This window comes from Pelobates fuscus, chromosome 1, assembly GCF_036172605.1.
Source record: "Pelobates fuscus isolate aPelFus1 chromosome 1, aPelFus1.pri, whole genome shotgun sequence".
Taxonomy (NCBI): domain Eukaryota; kingdom Metazoa; phylum Chordata; class Amphibia; order Anura; family Pelobatidae; genus Pelobates; species Pelobates fuscus.
Genome location: NC_086317.1, coordinates 446,656,307 through 446,674,851, shown reverse-complemented (window position 1 = coordinate 446,674,851; position 18,545 = coordinate 446,656,307).

Below are 18,545 nucleotides of genomic sequence, written 5' to 3'. Positions count from 1 at the left end.
GGGTGCTTCCAAAAATGCATATATTTATGCAAACACAGAAAAATAAATCGTACAATATTTTATCAGTTAAGGATAATTTCAGATCATAGACCATGAAAGAACAGCCGTCAGGGAGGAGTTGATGCTTCATGCAAGGTATTGACCAAAATTCTTAGAGAATGACAGAGGCATTGGGTACGTTTTAATCTCGCTTTGAGAAGTATCATGCAGTGTACTAGTCATCATTAGTGATGTCGCGAACATAAAATTTTCCGTTCGTGAATGGCGAACGCGAACTTCCGCATATGTTCGCGAATGGGCGAACCCGGCGAACCGCCATAGACTTCAATAGGCAGGCGAATTTTAAAACCCACAGGGACTCTTTCTGGCCACAATAGTGATGGAAAAGTTGTTTCAAGGGGACTAACACCTGGACTGTGGCAAGCCGGAGGGGGATCCATGGCAAAACTCCCATGGAAAATTACATAGTTGATGCAGAGTCTGGTTTTAATCCATAAAGGGCATAATTCACCTAACATTCCTAAATTGTTTGGAATAACGTGCTTTAAAACATCAGGTATGATGTTGTATCGATCAGGTAGTGTAAGGGTTACGCCCGCTTCACAGTGACAGACCAAACTCCCCGTTTAACGCACCGCAAACAGTCCATTTGCACAACCGCAAACTCCCCATTTGCACAAGGTTGGATACCAAGCTAGCCATGTCCCGTTTCTTGTCCTCACTGATGTAATTGAAGGTCTCTTCCTCCACCCAGCCACATATAACACCAAGGGTCCCCGAAAGGTGACAACAAGCCCCCTGTATTTTTTTTTTTTAAATGTACACTACTGTTACACCAGATATGAGTTGCACTGGTGTGACACTGTGCCCTGGCAGGCCCTGAAACGCACACGTGTGAAGGAAACTGACTGCTATTATTTCACAGTACAAATTTCTAGGTTTTTTTTAATGTACACTACTGTTACACCAGATACGAGTTGCACTGGTGTGACACTGTGCCCTGGCAGGCCCTGAAACGCACACGTGTGAAGGAAACTGACTGCTATTGATACCGGAGAAACTGACGGAAGCCAAGCACAGAGAGATGGACACAGGTTTCTTCAGGAAGGAAGAGATTCTTTATTGGATCACCGATCGGGACTCAGAGGGACTAGTGTCACCAAAATACAGCAAGTTCTGAGCCCCGGACAATAGTGCAGGCTCCTTATATAGGCACATAACTCCTCCCATATTAAGCTCCACCCGCACATTCTCTTGACCAATCAATACAAATAAGAATTAACTTCCTGCTTGACCGCATGGCCTGTCCAGCACAATGGAGGAGGGGAATACTACATCCTGTATTCTTGCACATGCTCCGTACACTACTGATCGTATCTTGCCTCGTGCAACCAACTGATCGATACGTCAGTATATGCACGTACACATGCCACGTGGTAATCTCGGCCTACTAAATTTATTTTTACCGAGATTCCACCACATTCCCCCCTTTGATGCCTCTTGATATTTCACAATTACTTGAGGCATCACTTAACCTTAGTTTGCATACACCGCAAGTTACCTTGAACCAGACCAGACTTATCTATGATGTGAATCTTCAACACTCATCTTCCTGCATTGGTTCTCCCTGATCTAGAGCCTTATATTTATAAATTGCCGTTATCTGTGCAGCAGCCTTCCTTTCTGCTATATTTTCTATCAGGCTTTGCACAGACCTAACTACTAAGGGTATAAGACACGGCAGGAGTAGACACAACATTAAAATCAGTAGGACTCCACCTACCACTGCCTTAAGCCCTCCAAACCACTCATACCAGCTACCAAACCAACTACTTGGATTATACCCTTTCCATACCTGAGTAGGCACATGCGCTAGTTTAACCATATGGCTAGTAAGCTCAGCTATTGCTTGCCCTTCGTCATCTATTTGAAGACAGCAATTGCTCAGGTTAAACTTCCCACATACACCTCCCTCTACTGCCAAAAGATAATCCAAGGCTAATCTATTTTGGTATACCGCTGTCCTCATCCTGGTATTATGCTTCGCTAGAAGATTGAGCGCTTGTGATGTCTCGTTAGTAATGATCTCAACCACTGCCTGTAATCTTATAATACGGTTGAGCATATAAATTGGGGTTCTATAACCAAAGGTACCATCCTCTGCCCACGTGGCTGGCCCATAGTAATCTATAATACGCTGGGGAGGCCATTCATTATCTTCCCAGGTGCCTATCTCTATGGGTCCCCTTTTCTTCCTATGATTCACATCATACACTTTAACACCTAAAGTCTCACCTGTTTCAATAGGTAACAAGAAGAAGGATGGTTTGAGCATACCCAACACACATGCCCCTTCCCAGTCCTGTGGCAACTCCGAATACGCTTTCTTACCACAGATCCAGTACAAATTTGCTGGGGCTCTCCAGGTAGATGTGATGGATAGATCAAACCACACATCCTTTAAATTGGCGTATCTAGCAAACGGGTTAGATGGTTCTGAGACATTTGAAGCCGACCACCAAGTTGTATTCTTTGTATCATCATCATAAGCTTTTTGCCCTAGACAAGTTAATTCTCCTACAGAAGTATTATACATCATTCCTTTCCTCGCTATGCAAACATAACCTATGATGGAGGTCTTTAATCTCCACTCAGATTTACCTCTTATACTCATATGATAATCGGCTTGTGTAGATATTAATTGGTCAACTGCCTCAGAACCGGACATTACCTCCTTTGCTTCCCAAGGCCATTGGTCTCCCATGTTAGTACCTCCACACACATAGCAGTTGGTAACATTAAGACTACCGGCAATACTTTCGGCTAAATCAATGAACAGGTTTTTAGCATTATGGGGAATCTTATTATCTATGCTCATCTCTTCATAAAAGGAATGGTATACTTGATGAGTCTGGGAGGATACCGTATCAGTCTCTATCCCTATAAACAATACTGTCCCAGGATCTAAACCCGTCCCATATATTTGAAACCCAAATAAATTACCATATTTATCTAAGAACTTGTCGGGGTTATTTATAAGTATATGGACTGGATTGCATTCCATAGACTTACAATATGGACTGGTAGGCAACTTAGTCACAATCATGTCCTTGTCTACTGTCTGTCCCCAAGTTGCCCACCCCACACAAGACCAATATGGGCAAAAGTTATAATCTCTATTTGGGCATCTAGGACTCACGTACTTATTTTTACTACTGGGACAAATATATTTATCGTTAGACCCATACGTCCTCTCCCATCTAAGATCCCCACATACATTCCACGGCTTTCTACCACTTGATATCGCCTTACACGCATCAAATAGCAAAACACCCGAAGAATGTACGGATTCTAATACCGTCTTATTAATTAGGGTCCCCTGAGGATCTCCATTCCTGAGAGTCAACCAAATTGTACGGGGTTGATACTCTGGACTGAAGCACTTAGGTTCTCCTACTCCTAAATGGCACACACTATATTCTATATTTAGGTATTTACATCTTGATACATCTCCTTTACACTCGTATTGTGAATGCCAAATTAGGGTTTGGGAAATATGGTTACCTGTTCTTGTAGTCTTAATGCATACCTCACAGCTAGGAGTGTCGGTACCTCTACCTTCCTGAATATAAAAATACACATATAAAAACATTATTAAGAACACATCTTTCGTCGTCATCCTCAGTCTTCGTCCGTGCGATGGCACCTCAGCTTCCAGGATGTAAGGGCTGCAGGGTATGGAGTTCTGCTCGTCTTCACAGGGGTCCCTTCGAGACTTTCCTGGCTTATACACTACACGTCGGTGAGCGGACAGGCTTTATTATGGCCTTCTCACTCACTTACCAAATCTCTGAAACAATAAAATTTGTAATCCACAAAGTTCCTCGTCACTCCGACTGAGTCGTGCGCTTTAACCGGATCTTGCAGGGATTCTCTGGATCTGCTGTAACTTGCCAAGAATCGACTGCTGCTGGTTTAACCCTGGAGTGATGTATCCACGGAGTCACTTCGGCTACTTTTATCGCTGTAGGGGTAGACAAAAGAACAACATAAGGACCTCTCCACTTGGGCCCTAACGGTACATTATTCCACTCTTTAATCCACACTTGGTCTCCTGGGTGGTAACTATGAACTGGGGGATAAATATTCACAGGTAATCTATCTTGTACCCATTTCTGTACCTCCTCCATAGTCTTACCCAACTCTACAACCTGCTGCCGGGTAATTCCTTCTCCCAACTGACTCAAATCCCCCCTTAAGTTACCAAGTACGGGAGGTGGTCGCCCATACATGATTTCAAAAGGAGAGAGGCCCATCCTTCTGGTAGGTGTACTGCGGATTCGCAATAAAGCTATGGGCAAGAGAATGTTCCACTTAAGTTGGGTTTCCTGACACATTTTAGCCAACTGATTCTTAATAGTTCTATTCATTCTCTCTACCTTACCAGAACTCTGGGGTCTATATGCCGTATGAAGCCTCCACTTTATACCAAGCATATGAGTCAGTTGTTGTAGGCATTGGTGCACAAAAGCTGGACCATTGTCCGATCCTATAGAGCAGGGTAGTCCATATCGGGGTATTATTTCTCGTAACAGGAATCTCACAACTTCTCCTGCTTTCTCCGTACGAGTAGGACATGCTTCTACCCAGCCTGAATAGGTGCACACAACTACCAGCAGGTAGCGATGTCCACCAGATTTAGGCATCACTGTATAGTCAATTTGTAAATCGGACATGGGGAGTCCCCCCATAAACTGTACTCCGGGTGGTCCTTGCCTTGCATTATTTTTAGCACACGTTACACATCTTCTTACAATGGCCTGAGTCAAGTTGGACAATCTTGGTATGTAGAAATGTTTTCTGAGAGATTCTTCTGTACTATCTCTCCCAGAATGTGTCCCGTTGTGATAGTTTTGGACAATTTCTACCGCTAGTGATGCTGGAATAACTATTCTTCCATCTTCTAACTGATACCATTTGTTCTCCAAGTACTTTCCAGGTTCAGTCTTTAACCACTCCTCTTCTTGAGCTGTATAAACTGGAGTCCATTGAGACACTGGAGTTGGTATAAGAGCAGCTATATGCCCCACATACTCCTGTCTTCCCGATTCAGCGGCACGCTTAGCTGTACTGTCTGCCATCCGATTTCCTTTGGTTACATCACCATCTCCTCTCAGATGCGCTCGACAATGTATAATACCGACTTCTTTCGGCTCCCACACTGCTTCCAATAGTTGTAGGATTTCAGCTGCGTACTTGATTTCTTTACCTTCTGAATTCAATAGTCCTCTTTCTTTATACAAAGCTCCGTGGGCATGAGTGGTTAAAAACGCATACTTGGAGTCCGTATAGATGTTCACTCTTAAACCTTCAGCCAATTGTAACGCTCGTGTCAGTGCTATCAATTCTGCCTTTTGTGCTGATGTTCCTTTTGCCAGTGGCCGAGCTTCTATCACCTTGTCTATTGTTGTTACTGCATATCCTGCATAGCGGATCCCTTCTTTCACATAACTGCTGCCGTCAGTGTAATATTGAACATCGGGGTTCTGGATGGGAAAATCACGAAGATCTGGTCTACTTGAAAATACTTCATCCATTACTTCCAAACAGTCATGTTGACTTTCAGTAGGTTGTGGCAAAAGGGTAGCTGGATTTAAGGTATTTACAGTCTCTAAATGCACTCTTGGGTTTTCACACAACATTGCTTGATACTTGGTCATACGGCTGTTACTAAACCAATGATTTCCTTTGTAATCCAACAACGTCTGTACTGCATGTGGGACTCGTACATAAAGTTCTTGACCCAGAGTGAGTTTATCGGCTTCAGCTACTAGCAGGGCGGCTGCAGCTACGGCTCTTAGACAAGGTGGAAGTCCGCTGGCCACTGCATCCAGTTGCTTAGACATATAGGCGACAGGTCTTTGCCATGATCCCAAGTACTGTGTCAATACTCCCACAGCCATTCTTCTTTGCTCATGTACATACAGGTAGAATGGTCGTGTGTGATCAGGTAGACCTAATGCTGGGGCACTCATCAAAGCCTTCTTCACATCTTCAAATGCCGTTTGCTGTTCTTGAGTCCATAAGAAGGGGTCGTGCTCTGTACCTTTGATAGCTGCATACAGAGGTTTTGCCAGTATCGCGTAGCTGGGAATCCATATCCTACAGAAGCCTGCTGCCCCCAAGAATTCTCGCACTTGTCTTCTATTCTTGGGTATTGGTATTTGGCACACAGCTTCTTTTCTCTCTGGCCCCATAATTCTTTGACCTTCAGAGATATGGAATCCCAGATATTTGACAGTTGGCAAACACAACTGAGCCTTCTTTCTAGACACCTTGTATCCTGCCTTCCAGAGAATGTGTAGTAGATCGTGCGTTGCTTGCTGACATATTTCCTTTGTAACTGCTGCTATCAACAAGTCATCTACATATTGTAACAATACACACTCTCCTGGGATGGACTCGAAATCCAGTAGATCTTGACTTAGAGCTGAACCAAATAGGGTAGGTGAATTTTTAAACCCTTGGGGCAGTCTTGTCCAGGTCATTTGGCGTTTTGAGCCCGTCACAGCGTTTTCCCATTGGAAAGCGAAGATACATTGGCTTTCTGCGGCAATTCGGAGGCAAAAGAAGGCATCTTTGAGGTCTAGGACTGTAAAGTAAGTAGCCCCGCCCGGAATTAAAGCAAGCAGGTTATATGGATTGGGCACAACTGGATGTATACTAACAACCGCATCATTGACTGCTCTCAAGTCCTGCACAGGTCGATACTCATCTGTACCGGGCTTTTGAACAGGCAGCAATGGGGTGTTCCAGGGGGAAGTACAGAATTTTAGGATACCATACCGTATGAACTTATCCAGATAAGATTGGATGTTCTTCTTAGCCTTCTGCGGGATGTGATATTGTCTTAGGCTCACTGGATAAACCCCAAGTTTTAGTTCGATTTTAATAGGTGGAATATTGCGGGCCAGTCCTGGTGGGTTGTTCTCTGTCCAAACTCCTGGTATGTTGAATAGGGATTCATCACTCCTAGGGTTTTGGATAGTCAACGCTGTATAAAGTCGCCACTCTTCTTCCTTTGGTACGGATAATGTCATAATACCTGAAGGTCCATTAAACTTTAAGGATGTTGTTCCATTTGGTAGGAACGTAATCTGCGCTTGTAACTTGGATAGCATATCACGTCCCAGCAATTGGACTGGACATTCAGGCATATAAAGGAATTGATGTTTTACTACGTGGCCTCCCAATGTACAGAGTCGACTTTTAAGAACCGGTTTTGCAGCACTTCTTCCAGTTGCTCCTATTACAGTAATAGTTCTTCCAGATGGAGGAGCCACTAGGTCAGTCACCACCGAATGTTCAGCACCAGTGTCGATCATGAACGCACTCATTTTTCCCCCTATTGATACATCGACCATAGGCTCCGCTCGACCAAGGGGGATGGAGCCCGGTCGGTATCAATAGTCCTCCATGACCGTGTCAGCCAATCCCACAAAGTCCCTACCTTCTCTATCGCGGGACCTTTGCGCTGCTGGATAGTACCTATCTTCCCTTACACTTCCTCTGTTCCCATTACTCCCTCTATTACCATTACTCCCTCCGGGGCCTCCTCTACCTCTCGCTCTGCCTCTAAAGTTTCCGTAACCTGTCCTAGGTCTGTCTCTCTCATACTGTTCTCTTCGCGGACACTCACTTCTCCAATGCCCTTCTTCCCTACAGTATGCACACTGATTTCTACTCAGAGGTTCCTCATTCCACTTACTATCGCCTCTATCTGGGCCCCGTCTATCTACGCCTGCGATCGCTACCGCTAGCATATCTGCCTTTCTACGCATCTTGCGCTCTTCCTCTTTCTTAGTCTCTGTTTCCCTGTTCATATATACTTTATTTGCTACCTCCATTAGTTGGGTGATAGACATTCCTGCAAACCCTTCTAACTTTTGTAGCTTGCGCTTAATATCTCCGTAAGCTTGGCTGACAAAGGCGGAGTTTACCATTCGGGAATTATCTGCGTCTTCCGGATTAAAGGGGGTATACAAGCGGTATGCCTCCAATAATCGGTCATAAAAGACACTGGGCGCTTCATCACTTTTCTGAATCACCTCAACTGTCTTCGACATATTAATGGCTTTCTTTCCTCCGGCTTTCATGCCAGCAATTATAGCGTCTCTATAGGCTTTGAGTTGAACCATATCTGCGCCATTAACGTTCCAATCGGGATCGGTATTAGGGTAATGTGTTGCGGCCCATGCTGCCGGATTGGCTTGATTTAAAGCACGGGCTCTATCCTCTAGCGCTTTAATGGCCGCTTGGTTAATCCTTGTCCTTTCCTCATTATTAAACAAAGTCATTAATAACTGCTGGCAATCAGCCCATGTCGGATTATGTGTCTGAACTATCGAGGTGAACAGATCGGTCATAGCTTGTGGTTTCTCAGTGTACGAGGAATTGTGGGTCTTCCAATTCAAGAGATCGGTAGTAGTGAACGGGACATATACGAAGACTGGGTCAGCATGTGCCATTTGACCTGCGGCATCGAGATAGGCTGACCCGGGATTCAGACGAAGAGGCATCTGATAATGTCTAAGTTGTTGGGTACCGGTCAGTTGTCGGGTTAGTATAGGGCTACGTGGAGGGGCGTCAGTTATGGGTTCCAGTCGGGGGGAAATAGGGCATGAGGATGTGGGAGCTTGATTTTGGGAAAAGTTGGTAAATAGAATACTCCCAGCCGAGCTAGAAGAAGCTTGACCGGAAGTTTGAAGTGGCGCCAAATCAGGATATTTAGATCTAACGGGGGTTGGTTCTGGTTCCGGAAGGGGAGGTTTAATACGAGGGGGGGTGGATTCTGTACTAGAGGAGGAAGCGGAAGTGGATGAGGGCAATGAGGGGAGGGGTATAGAACTTCCTGCATTCGCTTCATTTCCTCTTAAAGGGAAGTAAGGGGGCGGCAAAGGAATCTCGGACTCAGGGGGCGTGTCCAAAATGGGCCTAACCACAGTCCTACTGGACAAACAAGTCCTGGCCACCATGAGGCGACATTGCTCCTCGTGGCATATCTGAATCCATTTTGGCGAGTCGTTTACGGCCTGTCTCCAACAATCAATATATGGAAACTGCCCGTAAAGTTCAGGCCTACCCGATACAGCCACGTGTACACGCTGTACCAGAGTTGGATCCAAACTGCCACGTGGCGGCCATGCCGCAACCAAAGTAGGCCACTCCCTAGTGCACAAGGTGACCAAACGTACAGGAGACATTTTAACCCCAAAATCACATGTTTTGAATCCCTTTTTAAAATGCTTTATCATACAACCTAAGGGATCCGGAATCGTTGACTCCGACGCGCCCATACTTATCAATGGAACGTCGTTGACAACGAATACTATGCACGAGTACTATTCAACAGTCACACCCGTTTCCTCTGGCAACAGCACCACGTGGTACGGTTACCAAGTGAAACGTACACAATAACACAATAAACACTCAGGGAATTCCCGTACACACACAGCTGTTACACCAGTCACGAAATAATCAATATTATGCCCTTTGGCGAAACTATACAGTCACCCACGCTATAATTCTCTATATATGAATTACCCGTCTATAACACACCCCAGTAACATCGTCTTTTACAAATAGCGGTTACAGTACGGTTAGCATAGGTCAAAGCACAATTTAAGGTCACAATACAATTATTAGTGGTTATGGTGTTAAACATGCAATAGACGACAATGATTAGTACTTATATACAGTATCAGTAAATATACAGGGTTATGGTACCGTGCACTATGATACAGCAACACACTATTAACACTCTCGCTAGACGGCTGAGCTCGCGCTATCTAACAAGATATACACTTTACTAACAATCTTTAACACATTTACAATTCCCAACTAAACTATTGGCCAGTACCTTGAATGGACTACCTAAAACTATCTACATCCGTTTTGGTTAGCCACACTGCCCAAGCACCACATATAGCGAACTAGAGGACCGAATTTACACAGACGCCTCTTAGTCGATTACTCTATCAAAAATCTAGTGGGTTCCAAATTTACACGCCTTCCCACTTAGCCAAGATAGGTTGAGAGCTAGCGAACCGAATTTACACAGACGCCGCTTAGTCTCCCGGTCCCTCCGACCTAGCGAACAAAATATACACCCTAGAACGCTAGTCTAGACAAGACACCGGTGTCCGGCTAGGGCTATTTACACAGAACCCCGCCTGACTCCAAACCAAATCAAACGGTCTTACTAAAGAGCGTTCGATTGAGCGGTGCGCCTTCGCTCCTTCCCTCCGACAGAGGGGGCAGATTCCATACACAATTCAAACCCCTTATGGGCCTACCGCACAATCGGTATACCCCTAGTGGGTCTGCCGTCTAAAACAGCAGTTGTCTTACCTCCTCGTTCCTGAACCTGAGTTCACACTCATCGACGGGGACACCCCAGCACTTCTTACGTAGAGGCCGATGATCTCCTGGACAACAGACCAGTGGCGCCGAGACGAAGGGAGGTCCACGCAGAAGTTCAGGGGTGCAGCCGTAGAGAACGTGGGCAAAGATAGACCGTCTCACGCCTCTGCCCCCCAGCTACCGTTGAACGATGAGCTTCCCGGCCAATGCACCAAATGATACCGGAGAAACTGACGGAAGCCAAGCACAGAGAGATGGACACAGGTTTCTTCAGGAAGGAAGAGATTCTTTATTGGATCACCGATCGGGACTCAGAGGGACTAGTGTCACCAAAATACAGCAAGTTCTGAGCCCCGGACAATAGTGCAGGCTCCTTATATAGGCACATAACTCCTCCCATATTAAGCTCCACCCGCACATTCTCTTGACCAATCAATACAAATAAGAATTAACTTCCTGCTTGACCGCATGGCCTGTCCAGCACAATGGAGGAGGGGAATACTACATCCTGTATTCTTGCACATGCTCCGTACACTACTGATCGTATCTTGCCTCGTGCAACCAACTGATCGATACGTCAGCATATGCACGTACACATGCCACGTGGTAATCTCGGCCTACTAAATTTATTTTTACCGAGATTCCACCACACTATTATATTACAGTCTAAAAAGTTTTGTTTTGTTTTTTAAATGCAAGCTATTGTGACCAGGGCCTGCCTTAGGCCTTTAGACGCCCTGTGCGAAAAATCTTCACAGAGCCCCCTCCCCCCGTCATCCATGTATGATGTAATGTTTGTGTTGTCTGTGTATGTGATAGTAGGTGTGATGACTGTGTGTGATATGTATGCTATGTGTTGGCTGTGTGTAATATTTGTAATGGGTGTATTAACAGTGTGTGATGTGTGTATTGGTTGTATGTGATACACACACACACAGACACACAGAGAGTCAGACGGCTATACACATAAAAGGAAGACATCATCACACACAGGCAGACAGTCACACACACACACACACACACACAAGCAGACAGTCATACACACACACACACATAGGCAGTCATGCACACAGACACACAGGCAGTCATGCACACAGAAACACAGGCAGACAGTCATGCACACACACACACATGCAGGCAGTCATGCACACACACACACACAGAGGCAGACAGTCATACACACAGACACACAGGAAGACAGTTATACACACACACACACACACACACACACACACACACACACAGAGGCAGACAGTCATACACACAGACTCACAAGCAGTCATACACACACACACACACACACACAGAGGCAGACAGTCATACACACAGACACACAGGAAGACAGTCATACACACACACACACACACACACACAGAGGCAGACAGTCATACACACAGACACACAAGCAGTCACACACACACACACACACAGACAGACAGTCATACACACAGACACACAAGCAGACAGTCATACACACACACAGAGGCAGACAGTCATACACACAGATACACACACAGGCAGACAGTCAGGCAGACAGTCAAACTCACACTGACAATCACACAGTTACCTGTGGAGTTCATTGTGGAGGCAGTGCAGCTCCTGGAGACTGTTTGGTGGGGAAGCAGGGACTCCTTCCTGCTTCCCCTGCAGCAGTTTTCCGGCGCTTTTAGCTCCGCCCCCGCCGCACGGGAAGCTCTGCCCCCGCCGCACGGGAAGCTCCGCCCCTGCCACAATTTTTTTTTTATTCCGGCCAGCCCTGTGTGAGCTGTGCGGCCGCAGGGCGCCCCCTGCTCCATGGCGCCCTGTGCGGTCGCACAGCTCGCACACCCCTAAGGCCGGCCCTGATTGTGACACCAGATATGAGTGGCGGCACTGGGACCACCTTAAAAATATTGGATATCGCTAAAAATCATGATCACTATATACTTTCTCTACAAACCTCTAAAACGAACCAAACTACTCATCCATCCGCTATACCACTTTATCCCACCTAGAACTAGTGCCCAGTTAAAATACTTGACTCTTACTTACCCACACTCAGTCATGCCACACACATTTCACCACTACTCTCACTGAATCCCTCTGACTACGGCTAAATTCATCTTCTACATCAGAACACTACTCCTAAGATTGGGTTGTATCCATGTCTCGGGTCTTTCATTTAGAATAGGGGCAGCTTCGGTCTCCTTCAACACTGACACTCCAGTGCATATTATTAAAAGATTGGGCAGATGGAAATCCTCAGTCTACAACCGATATATTCCTCATCCCGAGAAAGAAATGAGGAAAGCTTTTAAAAGTTTGGCTTTGTAAATTTGATGCAATAAGTGTGTTTTTCTTTAATACCTTTTCACCCTCTTTGCATGAACCCGATTTACATATATTACTAATATGTTTGTGAACATATATATTATATTATTCACTCACTCAAGCTGTGGGCCGGCCTAAGACATCATGCTGCCTAGGTCCAACGATAAATGACTATGGGGGATAATGTATAATAAACACAGGTTACTGGCTATGGGAGGATAGTGTATAATAAACACAGGTTACTGGCTATGGGGGGATAATGTATAATAAACACAGGTTACTGGCTATGGGAGGGATAATGTATAATAAGCACATGTTACTGGCTATGGGAGGGATAATGTATAATAAACACAGGTTACTGGCTATGGGGGGATAATGTATAATAAACACAGGTTACTGGCTATGGGGGGGATAATGTATAATAAACACAGGTTACTGGCTATGGGAGGGATAATTTATAATAAACACAGGTTACTGGCTATGGGGGGGAATAATGTATAATAAACACAGGTTACTGGCTATGGGAGAATAATGTATAATAAACACAGGTTACTGGCTATGGGAGGATAATGTATAATAAACACAGGTTACTGGTTGTGGGGGATAATATATAATAAACACAGGTTACTGGTTGTGGGGGGATAATGTATAATAAACACAGGTTACTGGTTGTGGGGGGATAATGTATAATAAACACAGGTTACTGGCTATGGGGGGGATAATGTATAATAAACACAGGTTACTGGCTGTGGGAGAATAATGTATAATAAACACAGGTTACTGGCTATGGGAGGATAATGTTTAATAAACACAGGTTACTGGTTGTGGGGGGATAATATATAATAAACACAGGTTACTGGCTATGGGGGGGATAATGTATAATAAACACAGGTTACTGGTTGTGGGGGGATAATGTATAATAAACACAGGTTACTGGCTATGGGGGGGATAATGTATAATAAACACAGGTTACTGGCTATGGGAGGATAATGTATAATAAACACAGGTTACTGGCTATGGGGGGATAATGTATAATAAGCACAGGTTACTGGCTATGGGGGGGATACTGTATAATAAACACAGGTTACTGGCAATGAAGGGATAATATATAATAAACACAGGTTACTGGCTATGGAAGGATAATGTATAATAAACACAGGTTACTGGCTATGGGGGGGATAATGTATAATAAACACAGGTTACTGGCAATGAAGGGTTAATATATAATAAACACAGGTTACTGGCTATGGGAGGATAATGTATAATAAACACAGGTTACTGGCTATGGGGGGATAATGTATAATAAACACAGGTTACTGGCTATGGGGGGATAATGTATAATAAACACAGGTTACTGGCTATGGGGGGGATAATGTATAATAAACACAGGTTACTGGCTATGGGAGGATAATGTATAATAAACACAGGTTACTGGCTATGGGGGGATAATGTATAATAAACACAGGTTACTGGCTATGGGGGGATAATGTATAATAAACACAGGTTACTGGCAATGAGGGGATAATATATAATAAACACAGGTTACTGGCTATGGGGGGATATTGTATAATAAACACAGGTTACTGGCTATGGGAGGATAATGTATAATAAACACAGGTTCCTGGCTATGGGGGGATAATGTATAATAAACACAGGTTACTGGCTATGGGGAGGATAATGTATAATAAACACAGGTTACTGGCTATGGGAGGATAATGTATAATAAACACAGGTTACTGGCTATGGGGGGATAATGTATAATAAACACAGGTTACTGGCTATGGGGGGTAATGTATAATAAACACAGGTTACTGGCTATGGAGGGATAATGTATAATAAACACAGGTTACTGGCTATGGGGGATAATTTATAATAAACACAGGTTACTGGCTATGGGGGATAATGTATAATAAAGACAGGTTACTGGCTATGGAGGATAATGTATAATAAACACAAACACACACAAAAAAAAATTGAATGCAGCTTCAGAATTAATCTAAATTGTATGCTGTCTAGGAGGTGGGAGGGTCTGCTGCTGATTGGCTGGAATGTGTCTGCTGACTGTGAGGTACAGGGTCAAAGTTTACTCAATGATGACGAATAGGGGGCGGACCGAACATTGCATATGTTCGCCATCCGTGGCGAACGCGAACACGCTATGTTCGCCAGGAACTATTCGCCAGCGAACCGTTTGGGACATCACTAGTCATCATAAGAATCATTTAAAAAAATCTCTATTGTTGGTATGTGGTTCCATCACTTCACAAAATGAATTCTAAAGTCTAAAGGCAGATGTTGGCGTTACCATGTCACACATTTGGTAGTATGGCCCTAAACTCGCCAGATTCTGGAATGATATTCAGAAACTTGTTAAAACTGTTGACCCAAATATTACCACCTTGAACTCAGAATCTTTAAAAAATTTCCAGAATCTCTTAATAAAGTGGACAGAATAATAATACGACATATTCTTATAGCTGCCACATCCAACTTACCCACATATTGGAAAGCCCCTGCTATACCCTCTATAGTTAATGTACTAAAGTTAGCATTACAAAACAAAGCGCATGACATGGCTATAAGACAGCCACCTTTATTATGGGATCAGCTTCATTATTTCTGAATTGAGTGGGAAAACAAGGTAAAAAAATCTTATCTTTTACAATTCAAAATATTTGTAGAATATTGCATATTCTATGTTTCTATTGATTATATATATGGATGTGTGGATTGACATAAGAAACAGATGGTATCAATAAGTCACAAGGGTTTCTTTGTCTGAGAGCTCTGGAATGTGGATTTCGGGGTCTTGTCCTTATATGGCAAGAGTATGCTCTGACGTCAGTATGGGCACTTCTATATAGTAACAGAGGGACACGAGGTCTCGCTCTCTTCTCTCTCTGCTCTTAGCTCTTCGCTCTAGGCTCTGGTCTCTCTCTGGCTCTCTCTCGATGTAAAGATGTAAGGGTGTAAAGAAGTCCAGCAATTACCATCTGCTGTTGAATGTCCATTATCCTGTAACATCCTTTGTTGTTTTATTATGTATCCGTAACTAAGAATAAACCTGAAGAAACCGTAAGTCAGATTGCGTATTAGTACTTTTCAATAATATAGACATATATTATTGTGGCGAGCATTTGGCCCAAGACTATATATACAAAAGACGTATATATATATATATCAATCAACTGAAGACAAGAAGTAATTAAGAAGATTTAACTGTGACGATTCCAAACGACATTTTACAATATTTAAACTGTAAATTATTAGTTGTACATATTCGTTTGACATAGATATATTATAATTGTTTTATTATCATCGATAAATATAGACATATCAATGTTGCACAAAAATATTGTAAATTCGGATGGATACTTCCCCCAAGTTTCCCCTTTCAAATGTTTTATTATCATTCATTTAATTATAATTTTTTATTTTAGTACAATATTAAATACCTAATAAAAACTATTTGAAAAGAATTGCAGAGACATATTATCAAGTCTTAAAATGGTGGATATAAAAAAAGTTAAGTCAGGGATTTCTGAGAACATAATGCACTATAAGTTATCATAAAGAATATTAAACAGAGAGGAAGCTATATTGGGCCTCCAGAAACCAAGTAAAGGCAGCCACCAATTAGGAGAGTGCATCCGTCTTGTAGCTCCAGAATGTCCACATCTGTCGATAAGGCTTTAAAACAAATGTAATGTTGTAATGCCATATGAAAGGATGGTTACTCGAATTAACTCACGCTTTGGATATGGAATAAAGCACTCTTATTGTGTCTGGACTGGAGTCTGTCTTTTTCTTGATAGCTGATATAAGTCCCAGTTTCAATAGAAATAATTGGGGTAGAAATCCCTCCCTGATTGCCAGACAGACAGTCAGGGAGGTCTTCTTCCTCTTCTTCAGCACCCCGCCATCTCCGCTTCTCAATGAGCTTTACTACATCTCATAGAAAATATGATAGTGGCAAATGTGTGCATGCTCGTGGCTCCAGTATGCCCCAGCAAAAAGGGGGGGGGGGGGCTTGCAAAAGCTGCAGACAGGAGGTCTGCAGCATGTGCAAGCTGTTTTTCTATATGCCCCAAATGAAAACATTCCATGAAAAATTTAGTTTTTTGGTTTATATCTACGAAATATATATATATATATATATATTATTATTTTTTAATCAATGGAGTGTTTCTTTAATATTCTTAATCCTGCAGATAACCTAGGTCACATTTGACCAAATATATTGTTTTTACATCTAATGCATCTATTTTATGAAATACAGCTCAACATGAAACCATAACAAGATCCATCGTACATTTTTACACAAAAACATAGCATTAACGAAAATGTTTGGCCTTTTACCTAGCCGATGTCAACAAAGTGGTTTCCAATTTATATCACTTGTCCTGAAACCAAATAACAGATTGCATGAGGACAGGATTCACTCATCAAAATAAACATGCTTATTACTGCTGAGAAATCTCATTTGGAGAAAAATATTTTTCAATATACGAACCAGACAATATTCAATGGGACTATTGCTGTGACCTATCATTGACTCCTGCAGACACAAAAACGGTTCTATTAAGTGAGCAATTTTCCCCAATCAAAATACTGGTTTTGTACAGTATCATTGCAGAATATTTTTGTGGAGGACAACAAATGTATATGACCAAACTAACAACAAATAATGAAAATATGATAGTACATTGGTTGTACAAAATACAGAAACATACATTATTAATGTAAAGGCTCTAATAAGGCATAGGATCACCTTTTGCCTTAATAAATTATTGATACCTTTGAAATCTATCATATAACTCTTAAGACCTAAGTTATGTATAGGGGCAGAGGTGTATTTAGTTATTTTGACTGTTTTAGGCCAGTCAAGGCTATGCACTAGTGATGTACCGAACTGTTCGCTGGCGAATAGTTCCCGGCGAACATAGCGTGTTCGCGTTTGCCACGGCGGGCGAACACATGCGCGGTTCGATCCGTCCCCTATTCGTCATCATTGAGTAAACTTTGACCCTGTGCCTCACAGTCAGCAGACACATTCCAGCAAATTAGCAGCAGACCCTCCCTTCCAGACCCTCCCACCTCCCGTACAGCATCCATTTTAGATTCATTCTGAAGCTGCATTCTTAGATAGAGGAGGGAAAGTGTAGCTGCTGCTCATTTGATGGGGAAATTGATAGCTAGGCTAGGGTATTCAGTGTCCACTACAGTCCTGAAGGACTCATCTGATCTCTGCTGTAAGGACAGCACCCCAAAAAGCCATTTTTAGGGCTAGAACATCAGTCTGCTTTTTCTTTTTTCTTTTTCTGTGTAATGTAATTGCAGTTGCCTGCCTGCCAGCTTCTGTGTCAGGCTCACAGTGGATACTGTGCCCACTTGCCCAGTGCCACCACTCATATCTGGTGTCACAATAGCTTAAGCTTGCATTTAAAAACAAAAAAAACTTTTTCGCTGTAATGGATTGAATAGCAGTTAGTTGTCTGCCAGCTTCTGTGTCAGGCTCACAGTGGATTCTGTGCCCACTTGCCCAGTGCCACCACTCATATCTGGTGTCACAATAGCTTAAGCTTGCATTTAAAAACAAAAAAAAACGTTGTCACTATAATAGATTGAATAGCAGTTAGTTGTCTGCCAGCTTCTGTGTCAGGCTCACAGTGGATACTGTGCCCACTTGCCCAGTGCCACCACTCATATCTGGTGTCACAATAGCTTAAGCTTGCATTTAATAACAAAAAACGTTTTCGCTGTAATGGATTGAATAGCAGTTAGTTGTCTGCCAGCTTCTGTGTCAGGCTCAC